The 22360-nt window shown below is 36.5% G+C and overlaps 1 protein-coding gene across 1 annotated transcript in view; it reads left to right on the top strand.

Annotated features, from left to right (window-relative positions):
* The window catches only part of FBXO33 (F-box protein 33), a 31787-nt gene that overhangs the window by 3766 nt on the left and 5661 nt on the right, over positions 1 to 22360 (top strand). The window lies entirely within an intron of this gene.

Here is a 22360-nt window from a genome sequence, read left to right as displayed (position 1 = left end):
GAGTAGTGCTCGTTTGACTACTTGGGAAAAATGAGAGTTCATGGACAATAAAATTAATGATAATAGCTAATAGACTAAGATACTATAGTTATTGAGTAGTGCTCGTTTGACTACTTGGGAAAAATGAGAGTTCATGGACAATAAAATTAATGATAATAGCTAATAGACTAAGATACTAAAAATACTTATTTTTAAACAGCAGGCATAGGTTCATTGCCATGATCTAGTTTATGCTTTTCTAGACTGTATAAGTATTTTACAATTTACTTTGTATGAAATTCTAAATTGGGGGAAGTACTTTTTTTAAAGATGAGTACTACAGTAGGCCAGAGAGATTTTATACGAGGGTAATTTTCCTCTTAAAAATCTGGGCTACAGCTCCCAACTACATGTATGTAGATTGACCATTTCATGGTTATGTCTGCTTATATAACCTCTCACTAGTAAAAGATCTATTAATAATAGATCTGGTTGTATTGATTTGGCATGTTCAGTGAAGAAGAGTCTTAACACTTTGTATTGTTTTCTCAACATCAGTCTACCAAAATCCAAAAACAGGCCATTTAAAAATACATGTTAAATTAGGTTAAAAATTCTTTGGACATTTCATATTGTTATCTAAGACAGTAGGAAATACCTTTGAAGATGTTGTGTTCAACAATCCTCAGCCTTATTTTTCTTGAAATATTTTCCCCCACCATAGTGTAGTAAATACATGTAATAATAGCATCTTTCTTGTGAGAGCTTTTATTATTCACTTAAAGAAGCCCATTTGAAGAATAAATATTAACATATATCGGGACTCTGACCAGTGTACCGTGTCCAAGAGACGGTTGCCCATAGAGAAGAGAGGTGAGATGATGCATACCCAACAGACTCCTTACCTTAAAACTGACAAATTAAAGTGGTTCCATAGGGATAGCCTCAAGGTCATTGAGAAATGAGGAGACTATCCTGTTAAAGAAACTAACCTCCTCAGAGAGCTGCTGTGAATTAGGGTTCTCTGTAGTCCATAGATACATTCTTACAATGACTGAGAACTGATAGATGGAGGATAGGAAATAAAACTTAGCAAAGGATTGTCAAAGTAAAATATTATTTTTTCTGTGTTAAATGAAGCTGTAGAGCAGCTTTTGAATGAAGTGATTAAATTATTTTCATTTTAATATGTTAGTTCTGAGGCAGCCTTGGAAGAGTTCACCCCACTTGATCAATATACATAGGGCCTAAATGATAGCTATTAAAAAAAAAATCTGTTTTTTCCTCCAAATATTGAGAGCCTACTAGGTGCCAAACAGTGAAGACAAACTCACATTCTCATGGACTCAACATTCTAGAAGAGAAAGAAACAATAAATGAAAGAAAGATTATTTCAGGTGTGAAATAAAATAAAATCTAAATGTAAAAGAAGACTATGTAATAGTGATTAGATGGCAAGGGAAAACCTGTCTGAAAAGCAACACTTGAGATGCAATATGAGTGACAAAAGTCACCCATCTGAAGATTTGAGCAAATACCAAATTAAACAGGAAAAAAAAATTAAACACCAAAGCCTTAGGCCAGACAAATTTTTGATGTGATGGAACAGTAGGAAATTATGGCAGGACCATGAGAATGAAAGTGGGAGGGTTGTCAAGATGCTGTCTGAGTTGTAGAGGGAGGAAGAGATGGAGTTGGTTATGTGGGCTTGTGGAATGAAGTTTGAGCTACATTCTAAGAATAGAAGAAGTCACCAAGAAATATTTAAGGGCAAGAGTAATGTGATCTAATTTGGCTTTTAAGACAATCACTCTGGTTGCTGTGTAATGAATGAACTATACGAGAGAACAAGAGATGATGCGAGGAGACTTGGGAAACTTTTTGCAATAAACTAGGCAGACATGATGGTAGCTTAGAGTATGGTTGGAGACAGTGGAGATGAAGAAAAGTGGATAGATGTAGAATGTATTTTGGAAGTACAGTCAAGAGGACATTTTTCTCTGTAAGAATCACTGATTTCTTGTCCTTAGTATTGTTAAAATGAACTTTTAATAAATAGCATGTTCAATAGCAATTTTAAACGTCAGTCTTAAGCTTTTGTTGTCTGTAATCTCTGGGATGTAAGGATGATGGTGATTCTTAGAAGGTAATTAAGTGAATTGTAAACAAGTGCTAGAAGATTGCTTTTAGTTAATGGATCCTAATAAAGCTAATAAAGAATACTATTAATAGGCCAATGACTTACTTCAGGTCCCTAAAATTGTGCTGTATAGTTTGAAAGCCACTAGTCACATACAGCTTTTTTATAGCTTTTTAATTTTTAATTTCTTAAAATTAAAGATTAGTTAGGCACACTAGCCACATTTCAAGTGCTCAAGGGGCGCCTGGGTGGCTCAGTTGGTTAAGCGTCCGACTTTGGCTCAGGTCATGGTCTCACGGTCCATGAGTTCGAGCCCCACATCGGGCTCTGTGCTGACAGCTCAGAGCCTGGAGCCTGCTTCCGATTCTGTGTCTCCCTCTCTCTCTCTGACCCTCCCCCATTCATGCTCTGTCTCTCTCTGTCTCAAAAATAAATAAACATTAAAAAAAAAAATTAAAAAAAAAGAAGTGCTCAGTAGCCCAGTGTAGCTACTGGCTACCATTATTGGACAACATGGAAGAGTATTGCCATGATGACAGAGAGTTATATTGGACCACTGTTCGCTAAAGTGTTTGTTTTTGTTTGTTTCTTTTGGCTATGATCATTCATTAGCATTTGTGAGAGAAGGAAATATGTTACCAAAAGTGTTATGTGGATACAAACATACTTGGTATTAAACATGGACTAAGAAAAGAATTGACCTGAAAGAAATTCGTGCAGTGATGTAGATTATTTTAACATTTATCCGGTTAGAAAAGTAAAATGTTACATTTTATGAGCCCCTTTACAGCACTGGGAAAGGTTTTAACCTTTTTAAGAACATTTCTTTGAAGTACCAAGTTTTTATGTATTCCCTTTTGCCATAGTTCATTAGACTTGGCTGTATTAACTTTAATTTAGGGTGGCTATGTTTTGCATTTTTCCAATGATACTATTTATTTACATCAAAGAAATAATTTGGAGCTTCTGAAATGGAAGGAAATATAGTAGTTATTGCCACCAATGAAGTTCCCCAATTCTAAACAACAAAAGAGAGAACAATAAGGTCATTGTTACCAAGATACCAGAAATTTTGGGGTCCCGGTTATATTAAACAGTCCAACAGAAATCCCAGAAAAAGATAAAAGGTTTTCTGGCCTCTGTAGTTAGACCTTGAGGAATATTTCTTAGGCTCATAGGTGGTTAATATTATTTTCAAAGCATTCCCTGAACTAACTCAATGAATCCACAGGCATACCTTGTTTTATTGTGCTTTGCTTCTTATTGCACTTCACAGATGTGTTGTTTTTGTTTTTGTGTTTACAGATTGACATTTTGTGGCAACCCCACATTGAACAAGTCTGTTGGCACCATTTTTCCAACAGCACTTGCTCACCTTGTGTCTCTGTGTCACATTTTGGTAATTCTTACAATATTTCAAACTTTTTCATGATAATTAGATTTGTTATGGTGATCTGTGGTCGGTGATCTTTGATGTTACAATTGTAATTATTTTAGGGTACCACAAACCATTTCCATATAAGACAACAAACTTAATCAGTAAATGTTGTGTGTTTTGACTGCTCCAATTACCAGCCATTCCCTAGCCTTTTTCCTTCTCCTCAGGCCTCCCTGAATCCCTGAGATACCACAGTATTGAAATTAGGCCAATTAATAACTCTGAAATGGCCCTGAATGACAGGAAGAATCACATGCCTCTTCCTTTATTTTTTTTAACTTTTTTTTTTAAGTTTATTTATTTAGAGAAAGGGAGAATGAAGAGGGAGGGTCAGAGAGGCAGGGGGACAGAGGATCCCAAAGTGGGCTCTGTGCTGACAGCAGAGAGCCCCACGCAGGGCTCAAACTCATGAACCATGAGATCATGACCTGAACTAAAGTCAGACACTCAATGACTGAGCCACCCAAGTGCTCTTCTCTCGCTTTAAATCAGAAGCTAAAAATGATTAAGCTTAGTGAGGAAGGCATGTCAAAGGCCAAGACAGACCAAAGGCTAGACGTCTTGTGCCAAATAGCTAGCCAAGTTGTGAATACCAAAGAAAAGTTAGTGAAGGAAATTAAGAGTGCTATCCCAGGGAACACACAAATGATAAGTGGAACAGCCTTATTGCTGATAAGGAGAAAGTTTTAGTGGTCTGGATAGAAGATAAAAACAGCCACATTCCCTTAAGCCAAAGCCTAATCCAGAACAAAGCTCTAACTCTCTTCAGTTCTGTGAAGGCTGAGAGAGGTGAAGAAGGTACAAAAGAAAAATTTGAAACTAGCAGAAGTTGGTTCATGACATTTAAGGAAAAAAGCCTTCCCCGTAACATCAAGGTGCAAGGTATAGTAGCAATTGCTGATGTAGAAGCTGTAGCAAGTTATCCAGAAGATCTAGCTAAGATAATTAATGAAGATGGCTACCCTAAGCAACAGATTTTCAACATAGACAAAACAGCCTTCTGTTGGGAGAAGATGCCATCTAAGACTTTCAGAGCTAGGGAGGGAGAAGTCATTGCCTCGCTTCAAAGCTTCAAAAGACAGCTTGGCTCTTTTATCAGGAGCTAATGAAACTGATGATGTCTAAGTTGAAAACGGTGCTCACTGACTATTCTAAAAATCCTAGAGCCTTTGAAAATTATAGTAAATCCATTCTACCTGTGCTCTGTAAATGGAACAACAAAGCCTGAATGAACAGCATATCTGTTTACAACATGGTTTACTGAATATTTTGAGCCCACTGGTTAGACCTACTACTCAGGGGAAAAAAAAAAAATCCTTTCAAAATGTTACAACTCATTGGGGCGCCTGGGTGGTTCAGTCAGTTAAGCAGCCAACTTCAGCTCAGGTCATGATCTCACAGTTCCTGAGTTCAAGTGCCACATCTGGCTCTGTCTGTACTGACAGTTTGGGATTCTCTCTCTCCTCCACTTGTGCTCTCTCTCTCATAATAAATAAATAAACTTAAAAGAAATAGTTCATTGACAATGCACCTGTTCACCCAAGAACTCTGATGGAATTGTACAATGAAATTAATGTTGTTTTCATGACTGGTAGTTCAACATCCATTCTGTAGCCCAAGGAGTAATTTTGACTTTCAAGACGTACTATTTTTAAAAATATATATTATAAGGCTATAACTGCCATAAATCATGATTCCTCTGATAATCTGGACAGGGTAAGTTGAAAACCTGGAAAAGAATCACCACTCTAGGTGTCATTAAGAACATTCATAATTCATGAGAAGAGGTCAGACTACCATCATTGAAGGAGTTTGGAAGAACTTGATTCCAATCCTCATGGGTGACCTTAAGGGGTTCAAGATTTTGGTGGAGGAAGTAACTGCAGATGTGGTGGAAATAGCAAGAGAACTAGAATTAGAAGTGGAACATAAAGATGTGACTGAATTAGTGCAAACTCATGATAAAACGTTAATGAATGAAGAGTTGCTTCTTATGGATGGGCAAAGAGAGTGGTTTCTTGAAATAGAATCTACTGCTGATGAAAATGCTGTCACGATTATTGAAATGACAACAGAGGATTTGGAATATTACATAAACTTCGTTGCTAAAGCAGGATGGTTTGAGAGGATTGACTCCATTGTGGGTAAAATGCTATCAAACAGCATTGCATACTACAGAGAAATAATTTGTGCAATGAAGAGTCAATTGATGTAGCAAACTTTATTGTCTTAAGAAATTGCCACATCTACCCTATCCTTTAGCAACCACCAGCATGGAGGTAAGACTCTCTACCAGTAAAAACATTTGGTGAAAGCTCAGATGTTGGTTAGCAATTTTTAACAATAAAGTTTTTTTTCTAATTTTTTTAAATGTTTGTTTATTTCTGAGAGAGAGACAGAGCATGAGCACAGAGGGGCAGAGAGAGACACACACAGAATGGGAAGCAGGCTCCAGGCTCCGAACTGTCAGCACAGAGCCAGCCACAGGGCTCCAACTCACAAACCATGAGAGCGTGACCTGAGCCACCCAGGTGCCTCAGCAATAAACTATTTTATAATTAAGGGATGTACACTTAGACATAATACTCTTGTGTACTTGATAGACTACAGTATAGCATAAAAATAACTTGTATATGCACTGACTGGGAAACCAAAAAATTCATTTGACTTAGCTTTTTATTATGGTATTTGCTTTATTGTGATGATCTGGAACCAGACCCATAATATCTTAAAGATATGCCTGTATATGTGTAGGTTTTTATAAAAGGCTGTCAAAAATTCTCATGGTTGTTTAATTCATAGGGAAATTCTTATGCTAAAAAGAAAACTAGCCCTTTTCATGAAATTTTAATATGCATATATATGTTTTGTAAAACATACAATTTAAATACGTATATTAAAATTGTATGTCCATTTAACTATGGTTGAAAAGGTAATGCAGATAAATGCAGGGGCACCTGGGTGGCTCATTTGGTTAAGTGTCTGACTCTTGACTTCTGCCCAGGTAATGATCTTACAGTCATGGGATCAAGCCGCATGTCAGGGCTCTGCACTATCCAGAGCCTGCTGGGGATTCTCTCTCTCCCTCTCTCTTTGCCACTCCCTCCAGCTCTTGCTCTTCAAAATAAATAAATAAACTTTTTAAAAGTGCATATAACTGGTTTGAGAAAAGTTTCACTTTTCTGGCAAATATGATATTTTAGAGGGATTCCTAATGCATCTTGTACCTAATGTACACCTGTACCCTAAATTTGTAATATGTTAGGTATAGCTAAATAGACCCTAATTTTTGTCATGAACTAAGGTAAATATATTATTCAACAAGTATTTATTGAATGCCAGGCCCTGTTGTAGCAACCGGGGATACAACAGTAGTCAAAGAGTCCTGCCATCATAGAGCATATTCTAGTGGGGAAAAAAAAAAGACAAAAAACAAGTAAGTAAAATATATAGTATCATAGTTCATAATACATGCAGTGAGGCAAAATGAAGCAGTGAAGGGAAATGGGAATGGTGGAAGTAGAAAGGAGTGTTGCTGTGTAAAATAAGGGAATTTAAGAAACATCTCAACCACTGAAATAGTATTTGAAAGAAGTAAGGGAGGGAGCAGCCTTCTGGCTCTCTGGAAAGTCATTCTTGGAGTAAGTAGCAGTTAAATGGAGGAACTCAACTGTGGGACTTTGACCAAGGGAGTGCTTAAGTACGATAGCAGAAAATGCCTTGGAATATAGAACACTGCCTGCCCCATGTGGGGAATGGTGATGTGGAAATCAGTAGCCCTTTATTAGGCTCTTATAAAGACTTTGACTTTTACTCTAAGAGGAGGAGCCATGAAAAAGTTTTGAACTGAGGAGTGACATATATAATATTTCAAAAGGAACATTCTAACAGAACAAACTGATGGTTTCTAGAGGGAAGGGGGATAGAGGAATGGGTAAAATGGATGAAGGAGAGTAGGAAATCCAGGTTTCCAGTTATGGAATGAATAAGTAATGGGAATAAAAGGCATAGCATAGGGAATATAGTCAGTGATGCTGTAATAGCATTGTATGGTGACATGGTAACTATACTTTTGGTGAGCATAACATAACATATAGAGAAGTTGAATCTGTTTTGTACACCTGAAACTAATGTAATATTGTGGGTCAACCATACTCAAAAGATTTAAAAAAAAAAGGAACATTCTAGATGCTGTGTTGGAAATCGTTTGTAGCAGGACAAGGGTAGAAGCAACAGGCTGAGTCAGGAGGCCTTTGCAATGATCCAGGCAAGGGATGATGGTGCTGTGGACCACTGTGGGAGCAGTGAAAGTGATGAGTAGTCTGATTGTATATTTTTTATCTGGAGGCCTTCTAGAAGGAGAATGTAAATATAAGAAATTAGACATAATTGTCCAGCTAATATTATAATGCCCTTTTAATTGCTACTCCCTAAATATGTCTAAACATATTTTTCCTTTGGCCATTTTTATTCATTTTGTTTTCCTTTTGCATTAATGGTTTGTACTTTCTTTAAAAAAGAAAATACCCAGCGTGTGAACAGTTTACTTTCTGAAAATATGGCTTATCTTTGGTATTCAACTCCTTGTACCGCGAAGTACTTTCAAACAGTGCCCTGTTCATATAGTTCTTATGTAAATTTGAGTCAGTCTGTTGAATTGCCCCAGAAACTTCCTGGTCTCCCTTACTGCAGTCACTTGGAATTTTCCTTTCCCTCTCTTCTCCTCCCTCATTTCCTGCTTCATGTAAACCCATTACTTCTTTGAATTTGCTTACATCTGGCCCTCATATGAGCTATGGGCTCAAGATGGTAGGACTAAGTAGAAAGGAAAAAGCAGGTAGTGCTCTACACAAGGATTCTTCCTTCCCTTTGCCCCAAATCACTGGTCTCATCACCTGTAACCATAGGCCCAGATAAATCTGTTTTCCTACCCAGACATTCCTCATGTGTACTCTTCTTCTTTTACATCTCTTAATCTGGGAAAAGGGAAGAAACAAAGCAGAATTGAACTACCTTTTATTCAGATGTTGCTAGTAACTTCAAAAAAGAATCTCATTCTTATAAACCTCAAAAGGACTATTTTGGTTAAAGGCAAAGGAGAAAGGTAATCACCTGAAGCAAAAGACTTTGCTCCTCCATAGCTTATACCCACCTTCTCAAGCCTAACACCCTCCTGATACCAAACTCCTATTAGAGTCACCACTACAGTCATGGGGCTCGATAAGACCCAGTTGTATTGTCAGCACTGCAAAGAGCTGAATACATGTGTTCCCCTAAAATGCTAAACTAGTTTTCCCAGAGAAACAGCAATATTAAGCAACCATAAGGATATGTACCATTATTATTCCTATTTTACAGATGGTGAAACAGGCACAGAGTAAAGTGAACTTGCCAGTTACACAGAGAAATGACTGCCTGATTTTCTAACTCTTTTAATGAAATTTTCAAACACACACAAAAAATAGACACAAAGAACCTATCATTCAGATTCAGTCATTAAGGATTTTGCCACATTTGCTTTCTTTTATCTTAAGTGTTTTAAAACAAATCCAACATATTGATGTCATTTTACACTACACACTCAGTATGAAGCTCTGGAAGTAGTGGGCTTTTTTTTATATAAACACAATGCCAGTTATACACATTAATAAAGTTATTAATAATTCCTTATTCTCACCTGATTTTTTTTAAACCTTTATTTCTATGCCAAGAGTCTAAACTTATGGACATATGGACCTTAACTGCTATAATTTTTCATATCATTGGCACACAATATATATTCTAATAATTGAATGAACAAACAGTAGGAGAACAGTGTATAGGCTGAGTTTCTAAGGTATAAGTACTTAATGATCTGACAGCTCTGGTTTTTTGAAATAGGATTAAAGAAGAATGCAGTTAAGTTGAAGAAATAAATTATCTTTTGGCAATAATACAGTCTTTTGCATGTTCCAGAAGATTGATTATCAAACATTATATGTGATTTTGTACTTTCACAACACATCTTTAGGACTTGGAGAGGGACTGGTGATAGTAAATTGTATCCTATTATTATTACCATAGAAACAGAGCTAAATTAACTTGAAGGATTCAGATGAAAGAAAAAGTTTGTAACTAACTGTAATACTTTTCCAATATGTTTTTATTACATGCCTTTTGAGCAAATGCATGTTATGTACATTGGGCAGGAAAGAACCCTGTTTGTTTCTTTAGTTCACTCACTGACTCAGCAATAAATAAATGAATACATAAATAAAATAGGTCACAGATTTCATATTTAAGTAAAAGGATTATGTGGCGCAAATGATTTGTTACTGCTATTGTCTCTTAGCTTCAAAATGAGTCATCTGTTTATTGCCATGGTTCAGTATGTTCTATTCTAACTTTGTTGCCTAGATGTTCTTTTCAGTCCCTTATTTACCATCTGAAACAATAATGAGCCGCCTGAAGGCTATATGCAGTTTTCTTGGCTTCACCATATGATCTATAATATGATTTCAACATGATATACTTGAAGGCTGCTGTTTGAGTTGTCAGTGGGGTTTTTTGTTTTGTTTTGCTAGGTTTAAAAGTAAATTGTTGTTTTCTGTATCACTTAATTAAAATTTTCTTTATTTGGAGTGGAACAATAAGTACCTAAAAACATTTTTCCACAAATGGCCATCATATACTACTCTAAAATATGCCACGTATAATTTTTATAATAACTTTCAAAAAGACAGTTATATTCTAGGACATGGTTTAATTATAAGGAACAACATGAAATGGGAGTCAGAACCCAGGTCCTCTACTTAGCTCTGCCCTAACTAGTATTACAGTCTTAGACAAGTCACCTCAGTTTCCTGATCTGTAAAGAGATGATTGAATTTGATGATTCCAAAAATCATTCTAGCTTCAAATGTGTGTTTATGATTACATAAACACATACATGATTTCCATATGGAAAGTTTATGCATTATTATTAATTTTACTATAATAAGATTATTACCATTGCATTGCTGCAAATAGAATTTTTTATATATGTTTGTTTATTTTTGAAATAGATGGGATGGGGATGGAAGATAGGGGCAGAGAGAGGGAGACAGAGGATCCAAAGCAGTCTCTGCACTTATAGCAGCGAGCCCAATAAGGGGCTTGAACTTACAAAACATGAGATCATGACCTGAGCTGAAATCAAGAGTCGGACGCTTAACTGACCGAACAGGCACCCCACCAGAATTTTTTTTTAATCTTTGTTTATTTTGAGAGAGAGAGAGGCAGAGCATGAGCAGGGGAGGGGCAGAGAGAGAGGGAGACACAGGATCCAAAGCAGGTTCCAGGCTCCAAGCTATCAACACAGAGTCCAACATGGGGCTCCAAACCATGAACTGGGAGATCATGACCTGACCCGAAGTTGGACACTTAATGGAGTGAGCCACCCAGGCCATCCCCTCAACAGAATTTTTTTAAATTGCCTTTGACTGGCATGTTTTGAACATTGCTGGGATGTTGAAAAATATTGTATAGATGGAGCTAAAACAGAAATATCCCAAAGAGTCTCCTTACATTAACTTGTCAGATTTTACTAATGTGCAGGTTGTTAGTTTATGTAATGATTTTAAAATGAATTAACTTATGGGACGCCTAGGTGGCTCAGTCGGTTAGCGTCCGATTTCAGCTTAGGTCATGATCTGACAGCTCATGAGTTCAAGCCCTACTTCAGACTCTGATGACAGCTCAGAGCTTGGAGCTTGCTTTGGATTCTGTGTCTCCCTCTTTTGGCTCTCTGGCCTTCCCCTGCTCACACTCACTGGCTATGTCTCTTTCTCTCTCTAAAAAACAAATGAACATTAAAAAAATTTTAATGATTTAACTTCTTATAATGATAAAAAAAAAAGCTACATAAACCTAGTTTAAATTTATTCTCTCTGTCCCAGTTGAAGATGGCAACGTAGGAAGACTTTGAACTCACTTCCTCCAAATTACACCTATTAATAGGTCAGTTCCTCCTGAAGAAGATCTAACTAAGGACTGAACAGGTACTGAAAAACCAAAGGTAAAGAGAATGGCAAGAGAAAGCAAGAGAGACAGAGACATGCCATGGCATTAAAGAGTTACTGGCATATACAGCCACAGCTCCACCCAACCAGCAAAATCACCAATGCACACACAGTCTGCTCAGGGTACACTGTACACAAGACCACTCCTTCAGCTTTAGGAGAAGTAGTTGTTTCGCCTAATGCATACAAACACAGACAGTCAAGCAAACTCGGGAGACAGAGGAATATGCTCTATAAGAAAGAACAGGGGGGAAAAAAAACACCTCAGAAAAGGAACTAAATGAAACAGAGATCAACAATCTGCCTGATAAAGAACTTAAAGTAATGATCATAAAGATACTCAATGGGTTGGAAAAAAAAAAATGGAAGAACTCAGTGAGACCTTCAATAAAAATATAGAAAATACTAAAATGCTAAAAAGAGATCATTGTAATTTTAAACAGGGTTAATACAATAACTGAAGTAAAAAACACAGTAGAAGGGGTGCCTGCCTGAGTGGCTCAGTCAGTTAAGCCTTCAACTCTTGATTTTGCCTCAGGTCGTGATCTCATGATCTCATTTTAATTATTATGCACTGTGGTGTGGACCTTTTGGGTTCATCTTGTTTGGAACTCTCTGTGTTTCTTGGAGATGGAAGTCTATTTACCTCCCTACCTTAGGGGAGTTTTCAGTTATTATTTCTTCAGATAAATTTCTACACCTTTCTCTCTGTTTCTTTTGGGACTAATATAGTGCAAATGTTTGTTTACTTGATTTTATCTAAGAGATCTCTTAATCTATCCTCATTTTAAAAAATTCTTTTTTCTTTTTGCGATTCAGCTTGTGTGCTATTACTCTATCTTCCAGATTGCTGATATGTTCTTCTGCATCCTCAAAAATTACTGTTGATTCCCTCTAATGTGTTTTTTTTTTGTTTTGTTTTTTTTAGAGAAAGAACAAGTACCCACACATGAATGGGGTAGGGGCAGTGTGAGAGAGACAATCTTCAACAGGCTCCATGCCTAGCATCGAGCCCGACACAGGGCTCAATCTCACAACCATGAGATCATGACCTGAGCCAAAATCAAGACTCTGCCAATTAACTGACTGAGCTACCTAGGCACTCCTGGGTTTTTTTGTTTGTTTTTTTAAGAATGTATTTGAACTTAAATGACCATCAAATTAATGTAGACTGCTGTTTACTTAGGATGACATGTATGAACCTCATGATAACCACAAAGCCAAAACCTATGATAGATACACCAAAAATAAAGCGAAATATGGCACAAAAACAGACACTCAGATCAATGGAACAGAATAGAGAACCCAGAAATGGACCCACAAACGTATGGCCAACTAATCTTTGACAAAGCAGGAAAGAATATCCAATGGAATAAAGACAGTCTCTTCAGCAAGTGGTGCTGGGAAAACTGGACAGCGACATGTGGAAGAATGAACCTGGGCCACTTTCTCACACCATACACAAAAATAAACTCAAAATGGATGAAAGACCTCAATGTAAGACAGGAAGCCATCAAAATCCTTGAGGAGAAAGCAGGCGAAAACCTCTTTGATCTTGCCCGCAGCAACTTCTTACTCAACACGTCTCTGGAGGCAAGGGAAACAAAAGCAAAAATGAACTATTGGGACCTCATCAAAATAAAAAGCTTCACAGCAAAGGAAACAATCAGCAAAACTAAAAGGCAACCGACAGAATGGGAGAAGATATTTGCAAATGACATATCAGATAAAGGTTAGTATCCAAAATCTACAAAGAACCTATCAAACTCAATACCCAAAAAACAAATAATCCAGTGAAGACATGGGCAAAAGACATGAATAAACACTTCTCCAAAGAAGATATCCAGATGGCCAACCAACACATGAAAAAATGCTCAACATCAGTCATCCTCAGGGAAATACAAATCAAAACCACGGTACACCCGTCAGAATGGCTAACGTTAACAACTCAGGCAACAACAGATGTTGGCGAGGATGCAGAGAAAGAGGATCTCTTTTGCATTGTTGGTGGGAATGCAAGCTGGTGCAGCCACTCTGGAAAACAGTATGGAGGTTCCTCAAAAACTAAAAATAGAACTACCCTATGACCCAGCAATTGCACTACTAGGCATTTATCCAAGAGATACAGGTGTGCTATTTCGAAGGGGCACATGCACCCCCATGTTTATAGCAGCACTATCAACAATAGCCAAAGTATGGAAAGAGCCCAAATGTCCATCGGTGGATGAATGGATAAAGAAGATGTGGTGTATATATATATATATATATATATATATATATATATATATATACATACATACATACACACACACACACACACAACGGAGTATTACTCGGCAATCAAAAAGAATGAAATCTTGCATTTGCAACTACGTGGATGGAACTGGAGGGTATTATGCTAAGTGAAATCAGTCAGAGAAAGACAAATATCATATGACTTCACTCATATGAGGACTTTAAGAGACAAAACAGATGAACATAAGGGAAGGGAAACAAAAATAATATAAAACAGGGAGGGGGGACAAAACAGAAGAGACTCATAAATATGGGAGAACAAACTGAGGGTTACTGGAGGGGTTTTGGGAGGGGGGATGGGCTAAATGGGTAAGGGGCACTAAGGAATCTACTCCTGAAATCATTGCTTCACTGTATGCTAAGTGTGATATAAATTTTTAAAAATAAAAAATAAAGTTAAAAAAAATAAGGCAAAAAAAAAATAAAAATAAAGTGAAATAAAGCCAAATACAACACTAGAGATACTTATCCATCACAGAGAGAACAAGAGAAGCAGAAAAGAACAATGAACTACAAAAACAACCAGAAAACAAATTTAATAAATGGTAGTAAGTATATACTTATCAGTCATTACTTTAAATGTAAGTGGCCTAAATGCTCCAATCAAAAGACACGGAGTGGTAGAATGGATAAAAACAGTAAGACCCATCTATATTGCTTCCTACAAGAGACTCATCTCAGACCTAAAGATGCTTACAGACTGAAAGTGAAGGGACAGGAAACATTCACCATGTAAATGAAAGTGAAAGAAAAAATCTGGGGTAGCATTACTTAGACAAAATAGACTTTTTTTTCTTTTTTTTTTTTTTTTTTTGAGAGAGAGAAGCAGGGGAGGGGCAGAGAGTGAGGACAGAGGATTTGAAGTGGGCTCTGCGCTGACAGGCTGACAGCGGCAAGCCCGATATGGGGCTTGAGCTCATGAACTGCAAGGTCATGACTTGAACCGGTTCGATGTTCAATTGACTGAGCCACCCAGGTACCCCCAAAATAGACTTTTAAACAAAGATTGTAATAAAAGAGAAGGGCATTACATAATAATAAAGAGATCAACCCATCAAGAAAATAGAGGACTTTAACATTGCACTTACATCAATGGATGGATCATCCAGACAGAAAATCAATATGACATATTGTACCATCTGGACATAACAGATATATACAGACCGTTCCATATAAAAACAACAGAATACACATTCTTTTCAAGTATAAATAGAATACTCTCCAGAGTAGATGACATATTAGGCCATTAAACAAGCCTCAATAAATTTAAGATCAAAATCATACCATATATCTTTTCCAACCCAACAATATGAACCTAGAAATGAATCACAGGGGAAAAAAAACAAAAAACAGGAAAACCACAAAAACGTCGAGACTAAACGACATAACCTCTAAACAACCAAGGGTTCAATGAAGCAGTCAAAGAATAAATAAAAAAATACATGGCGACAAATGAAAATGAACACACGACAGTCCAAAATCTCTGGGACACATCATAAGCAGTTTGGAGAGGGAAGTATATAGCAATATAGGCCTAAGAAATAAGAAAAAAAAAATCAATCTAATTTTACACATAAAGGAACTAGAAAGAGAACAACCAAAAACCCAAGGTGAGTAGAAGAAAGGAAATACTAAAGATCAGGACAGAAGTAAGTGACATAGAGACTTAGAAGGAGGAGGAGGGGGAGGGGAAAGAAAAAGAAGAAGAAGGAGAAGAAAGAAAAGAAAAAGGAAAAAAAAGCAAACTGAAGAGCTGGTTCTTTGCAAAGATAAACAAGATTGACAAACGCTTAGATTGATTAAGAAAAAGAGAGAGAAGACCCAAATAAAGCCAGAAATGAGAAGTAACTGATACCACAGAAATATAAAGGATTGCATAGCAATCACACAAGAAAAAGAAATGAGAGGCATCCATATTGGTAAAGAAGTTGTTAAACTGTCACTTATTTGCAGATGACATGATGCTATACATAGAAAAATCCTAAAGATTCCACGAAAAAAAAAAAATACTAGAAAAAATGAATTCAGTAAAGTGGCAGGATACAAAATTAATAACTAGAAATTGGTAGTGTTTCTAGACAACAAAAGTGAAGTCACAGAAATTAAAAAAAAACACTACTTATAGTTGTACCAAAAAGAATAAAGTACCTAGGAATAAACTTAACCAAAGAGATGAAAGACCTATACTCTATGAACTATAAAACACTGATGAAAGAAACTGTAGACACTAAGAAATGGAAAGATATTCCAAGTTCATGGATGAGAATATTGTCAAAATGTCCATATTACCCAAAGCAATCTACAGAGTTACTGAAATCCTTCTCAAAACACCAACAGTATTTTTCACAGAACTTAAATAACACTGAAATTTGTATGGAACAACAAAAGACCCTGAATAGCCAAAGCAACCCTAAGAAAGAACAAAACTAGAGGTATCACAATTCTGGACTTCAAGTTATGATACAAAGTTGTAGTAATCAAAATAGTACAGTACTGGCACAAATATAGACACAGAGCAATGGAACAGAATATAAAACCCAGAAATAAACCCACACTTATATGCTTAATCTTCAACAAAGCAGGAAAGAATATCCAAAGGGGAAAAGAGAGTCTGACTCTTAATTTTGGCTCCAGTCATAATCTCACGGTTGTGAGATCAAGCCTTGCATAGGGCTCCTTGCTGGGCATGGAGCCTACTTGGGATTCTCTTTCTCCCTCTCTTTCTGCCCCTGCCCTGTTCATGCGCTCTCTCGCGCGCTCGCTCTCTCTCTCTCTCTCTCTCTCTCTCTCTCTCAAAATAAATAAACACTAAAAAAAGAATTTCCGAAGTAAAGCATTTTTATTTTCTCTAAAAACTGGGAAACTCTGGGGTTTTTTGTGGTGGTGGTAGTTTTGACAGCTATGATTTGATTGAGAAGTGGCATTTCTGGGCCGTCTGGGTGGCTGAGTCTGTTAAGTGTCTGACTTCAGCTCACGTCATGATCTTGCAGCTTCACGAGTTTGACACCTGCATTGGGCTCTCTGCTGTCAGTGCAGAGCTCCTTTTAGACCCTCTGTCCCCCTCCCTTTCCACTCCCCGACTCATTCTCATTCTCCTCTCTCTCTATCAAAAGTAAACATTTTTAAAAAGTGGCATTTCTGATAGAAAGGCTTTTTCTTGGAATATGAAAGCTTGCCAGCAAAAGTGACAAACACTCAGCCCTCTAGGCCCAAAATAAATTAGGTGTTGGTCTTACTATACTTATTTTGATTCTCTAACCTACTTTTGTGTGAATCTTTTATAGTAATCTCTGTCATTGGTTGACATCTGCTTGTTCTTTCTGACCTTACATACACATAGAAGTAGCTCCTAAAATCTGGCAGTTTTGATAAGGGATATACATTGGTAAATGTGGTTAATAATATCTTCTAACTGTCGACAGATCTAGAATTTTTGTTGTTTTAGTGGTGTGTGTGTGTGTGTGTGTGTGTGTGTGTGTGTGTGTGTGTCTGTAAATATCCCTACAGGACTCTAGGCCTACATCATTGGTACCTAATCTTTTTTGGTTAATCTATGAAGAGCTGATGAAAGCTAGTGATCCTTCTTCCAGAAAGTGCACATGAACTCAGCATTTTACCATCAGTTTCTAGGATGGACCCCACGAACTGTAAAGCCCAATTTTTGTATCATCTGGATGTATTTTAGATTATGGTGATTTTTAATTTTATAAAACTGTAAACTAGTTTTCCTTATTAAATTTGTCTTTTTTTTGCTATTTCATAACAATATTATTTCTTAACACACATTGAAATTTTAAAAATTGGTAAGTAGATAATGTTCATCAGAAAATAGAGATCATCAAGATTTATATTAGTAGCTAAGCTACTTTTCACTCATTCCTTTTCCATCCTAACCCCAAGTATAATATAAATCAGTCTGTGGATAAAATAATTCAGTTTAAATTTATATAAATGAATAATGCTTTAAAATCTATCAGTAAGAGACTCCTATTCATCATTCCAAGACCAATTAATTTGAGTAGTCTTATAGTTGAAAATGTTATTCTCATTAAAAGTAGTAATGCTAAAAGTCTTAGAAACTCTGCAAATAAATTGAGCCAATACTGCAGGCATATATTGTAGCTGTTAAATTTCAAGAATAACCCAAAAGAGATGGGTGGTCATTTGAGCCAGAATGACAAAAGAGTTTTAAATTTATGGGAGAAAATGGTTACTACTCATTTACTCTCTTTGTTTTTATTTCTAACTGAACCCTTTCACTCAGTGCTCAGTTCGATGACTAGGAATTTATAGAATCAGAGAACTTTACAGGTGAAGATGACTTAGACCAGAGGTTTAGTGATATGAGAACTTAACTTAGAGCAAGATTTTAAATAATATGATTAAAGTATCGTCATGTTTAGAGGAAGAAATTAGATGTTGCTAAAGTGATAGGTTTTTGTCTTTTTAAATAACTTAAAAATTATTTCACAAAACTGTAGTCAGTGGATTTTTTGCATTTTGGACACTTGATTTCTCATTCAGTGCTCTTTCAAACACCACCTTTATTTCTCCTGAGCAACCTTTTACAAATATGGATAACATTATTCTTGCTGGTTATAATGTAATATTTAATATATATAATATTTAACATAAATGTAATATTTAACTTTTTTTTAGCAGCATTACCTAATACTGTGAGCTTAGCAATGAGCATTACTTGGTAAATAGATTCCAGCCAGGGAAAGAAAGCTATTGGGTTGGGAGGGATAAATAAGTTTGATGTGGGAATTAAAAAGACAAAATATTTTATACAAATTTGTAGTACTAGGAGTTGTGAAGTCATTTTTGGGTAATAGATTATTTGATTACATAGCAAGAAATAATTTTAGTCACAAGTGAAAAGGAAAGTAGAAATAGAAAAAACGTTTTATGATTTAGATTCATTAAAACCAAATAACATCTGTGAAGTGACATAAAGAAATTGGGGGGAAAGTGTACTTTTATGTGCTAATAACTCTGATGGAATATAGTCACCATAATGCCAAGAATTGTCAAAAATGTCAAAACTTTTTGTTGATAGTCTTGGCTATTAGCCATGATTGTGAAAGACAGTTTTTCTGTTTTTTTTTTTGTTTGTTTGGTTGTTTTTTTGTTTGGTTGTTTGTTTGTTACATATATACAGACTTGTATATTCCATCTGGGAGATAGGTGTTCTTTATTTACCACATATAGAACAGCAAAAGTAAAACCACAATTCATTAAATGAACTCCCAGTTCCACTTGTGGCACCTTGATATGTAGGAGTCTCTGATAATTATACTTAAGAAAATGTTTGGACTAAATAGATTGAAGTAGTAGAAAAAAGGAGATTAGAGAAGGACAGAAGAGAAGATAGAATGTGGATGATCTCTTTCTCCACTATAGCAGGGACAGACGAAGGCAGGAAGAAAGTAATAACCAGACCTTGATGCCAGTGATACAGATTGAAATGTTTGGGAAAAGTAAAAAAATAAACACCAGCCTAGTCATCTTAAATTTTGGGAGCCCAATTGTTAGTTAATAAGTGGAGAAAACTTGCCATGTAGACATATATAATTCATGGTTAATTTCATTTCACCTGCCTATATATCTTTCCATTCCTGTTTCTCTCAAGAGAATGAAAAAATGAGGATTTCTCCTTCCTGGGGAGGACTTGCTTTTGAATCAGTCATGGCCGGGGTGCTTGGTTGCCCCCAAGCTTCCGACTCTTGGTTTTGGCTCAGGTCATGATTTCAGGGTTCATGAGATGGAGCCCCACATCGGGCTCTGCACTGATAACACAGAGCCTGCTTGGGAGTCTCTCTCTGCCCCTCCCCCACGCTCTCTCTTACTTGCTCTCTCTCAAAATAAACAAACTTGAATCAGTCATGCTGGCAGGTTGCTTTTTTCCACGTCTGAGATACAAATAGCAGTGGAGATTAAATATGGTGTCTTCAAGATAAATGAGTTACACTCAGTGGAAAGTTAGAGATGACATCACAGGTGAAGAAAGGTGAACTTATTTGCTCCATTCATTCAAACTGGTTTTCCTCTTGATCATTTGTACGTTTTTTCAAGTTGATGGATTTGACTTGTATTTGAGTTAATAGGAGAGGTGGAGGAAGACCACATGTTTTTTTATACGTACTTTATAATATCTGCAATATACATTGGCAGTATAGTCAAGGTGTGTTTGGAGTTGTAGAATTTTTTTTTAATTATATATAACATTTTCTGAAGTCATCTCCTACTTTTTTATAGTTAAAAACTACTCATTGGTCTTAGAGTTTATATTGTTACATATAGTCAGAAAGCTGAAGTGATGTGGGTGTTCCGCTAAATATTTTAACCATAAAACCAGCAGTATTAGCTATATACCCTTAATTATATTTCTGCTGATGACAGTATGTTTTTAAATGAAGCTAACCAGAAAACTAGAATATGCACATTATATTCTTTTTGTTTATTTATTTTGAGAGAGAGAGAGAAAGAGAGAGAGCATGCAAGCAGGGGAGTAGAGGGGGCAGAGAGAGAGAGAGAGAGAGAGAGAGAGAGAGAGAGAGAGAATCTCAAGCAGGCTCCCAGCTGTAGGCACAGAGCCCAGCATGGCCCAAACCACGAGATCATGACCTGAGCTGAAATCAAGACTCAGACCCTGAACTGACTGAGCCACCCAGGTGCCCCTGCACATTGTATTCTTTAGAGCAGCACTGTACAACAAAAATATAATACAGACCACACGTGATTTAAATTGTTCAAGTAGCCACATTAAATAGTAAAAAGAAATGATGAAATTAACTTTAGTATATTTGACCTAATATATCCAAATATTATCATTTGAATATGTGACCAATATAAAATATTAATGAGATTTTATAGTTTTTGTATTAAGTCTTCTAAATGTATTTTTATACTTAGAGCACATCTCAGCTCTGACTAGCCATGTTTCAAGTATTTAGTAACTATATTCCCCATATTACATGGTGCAGATTTAGAATATGACAAGAAGAATATCACTAGTATGAAATTAATAATTCAGGTTGGTTTCCATCTGTCACGGGTCCCTTAAAATATCTTTTTATTTGTGAAAAGATTTTTTATCTTTTCATAAATGATAAATTTAAATACATTTGTGGAGGCATCTTGGTAGTAAACTCAGTGAAATATTTTCTACTCACCTGGTATTATCACCTTACTGTTCTATGGAACTATATGAAGAAATGTTTCTAAGCCCTTTGAGGTGCTAACCTTTTCCTTACTCTCTCCCTTTAAAGGAGATTTAGTTCTCTATTTCATAAAAGAACTCCTGATAGGAAAAAAAGTCAAAGTAATGGAGAACATAATTATTGTTAATAGCTGTCAATACTCATAAACTAATCTTTAATCTCCCTTTACATAGAAGATCTATCCAGAAGAAAACATTTTTTTTAAGTCAGTTGAAAACATTACCCTTAAAATAATTCTCTGATGTGATTATCTTTACAAAATCTATCCCAGGCCCACCTCCCCTTATGTATCTATTTCCCATTGTTTTCATTTATATTACGGTTTTGATTACTATTTCTATTTAGGTAACTCTTGAGCTTACCTTCCCAAAATATTCATTTGTTTAACAGATATTCATTGAACACCTATCTTGTGCCAAAAATTATTGCTAGGTACTTATAAGAAACAAGAGTTTACCCCTTTAATGAGAGAGGTAACAAATCACAGTAAAGCATATTACCGTTTAATAAAGACATTTTATAAAGTCCCAAGAAATGGCTAAAACTACAGAGGCTGAGAGGATTGCCTCAGAAAAGGCTTTGATAGAGTAGTTGGCATTCAGGTATCTATTCAGAAGGCTGAATAGAAGTTTACCAGGCAGACCAGGAGAGGGAATAGTATTACATTTAAAGAATAGTAAGTAGCCCAGTATAGCATTTTTTGAACCACATTTTGAAGGATCTTACTATACCAAGCTAGCCATTTGCCTGTTTCTGATAGCCAGTTAGGGGTATGATCCCTTAGGAATTTTTAATCAAGGCAATACAGAATTCAGGTTTGTGTGCACCTGTGATCAGGAATATTCCTGCTTGCCCAGGAACCTGTTGGGAGACAAGCCTCCTTGTGCCTCAGGGCAGACCTGCCAACGTTGGTCTAACTGTATCCTGAAGCAGCCCTATGAACAAACTCCATCCTTATTCAGCCATGGTCTGAGGGCAGTCCCACACACCTAAAAACCCAGCAGATGGCACACTTGTCAGTGCCCCCAGACACAGGCCTGCAGAATCTGGTCCCAGCCATGGACCCTGAAACAACCCTGACACTCAGTTCTAGCACCTCTCAGCTGCAATCCTGGGCACCCCTGCCCTCCCTGAGTCCCAGAACAGGAGCCTATCTCAGGGATCTGGTGGAAATCACTCCTGCCCACACACCTAGTAACTGGCAGCTGTTTGCAGACCTAATAGCAGACCTTTGTCCCAGCAC

The sequence above is a fragment of the Lynx rufus genome, unplaced genomic scaffold, assembly GCF_022079265.1.
Source record: "Lynx rufus isolate CCGP_SWC_20201006 ecotype Redwood Valley unplaced genomic scaffold, mLynRuf1.p SCAF_13, whole genome shotgun sequence".
Taxonomy (NCBI): Eukaryota; Metazoa; Chordata; class Mammalia; order Carnivora; family Felidae; genus Lynx; species Lynx rufus.
The sequence above is the reverse complement of the archived record's forward strand: the minus strand, read 5'-3'. Positions and strand labels throughout refer to the sequence as shown.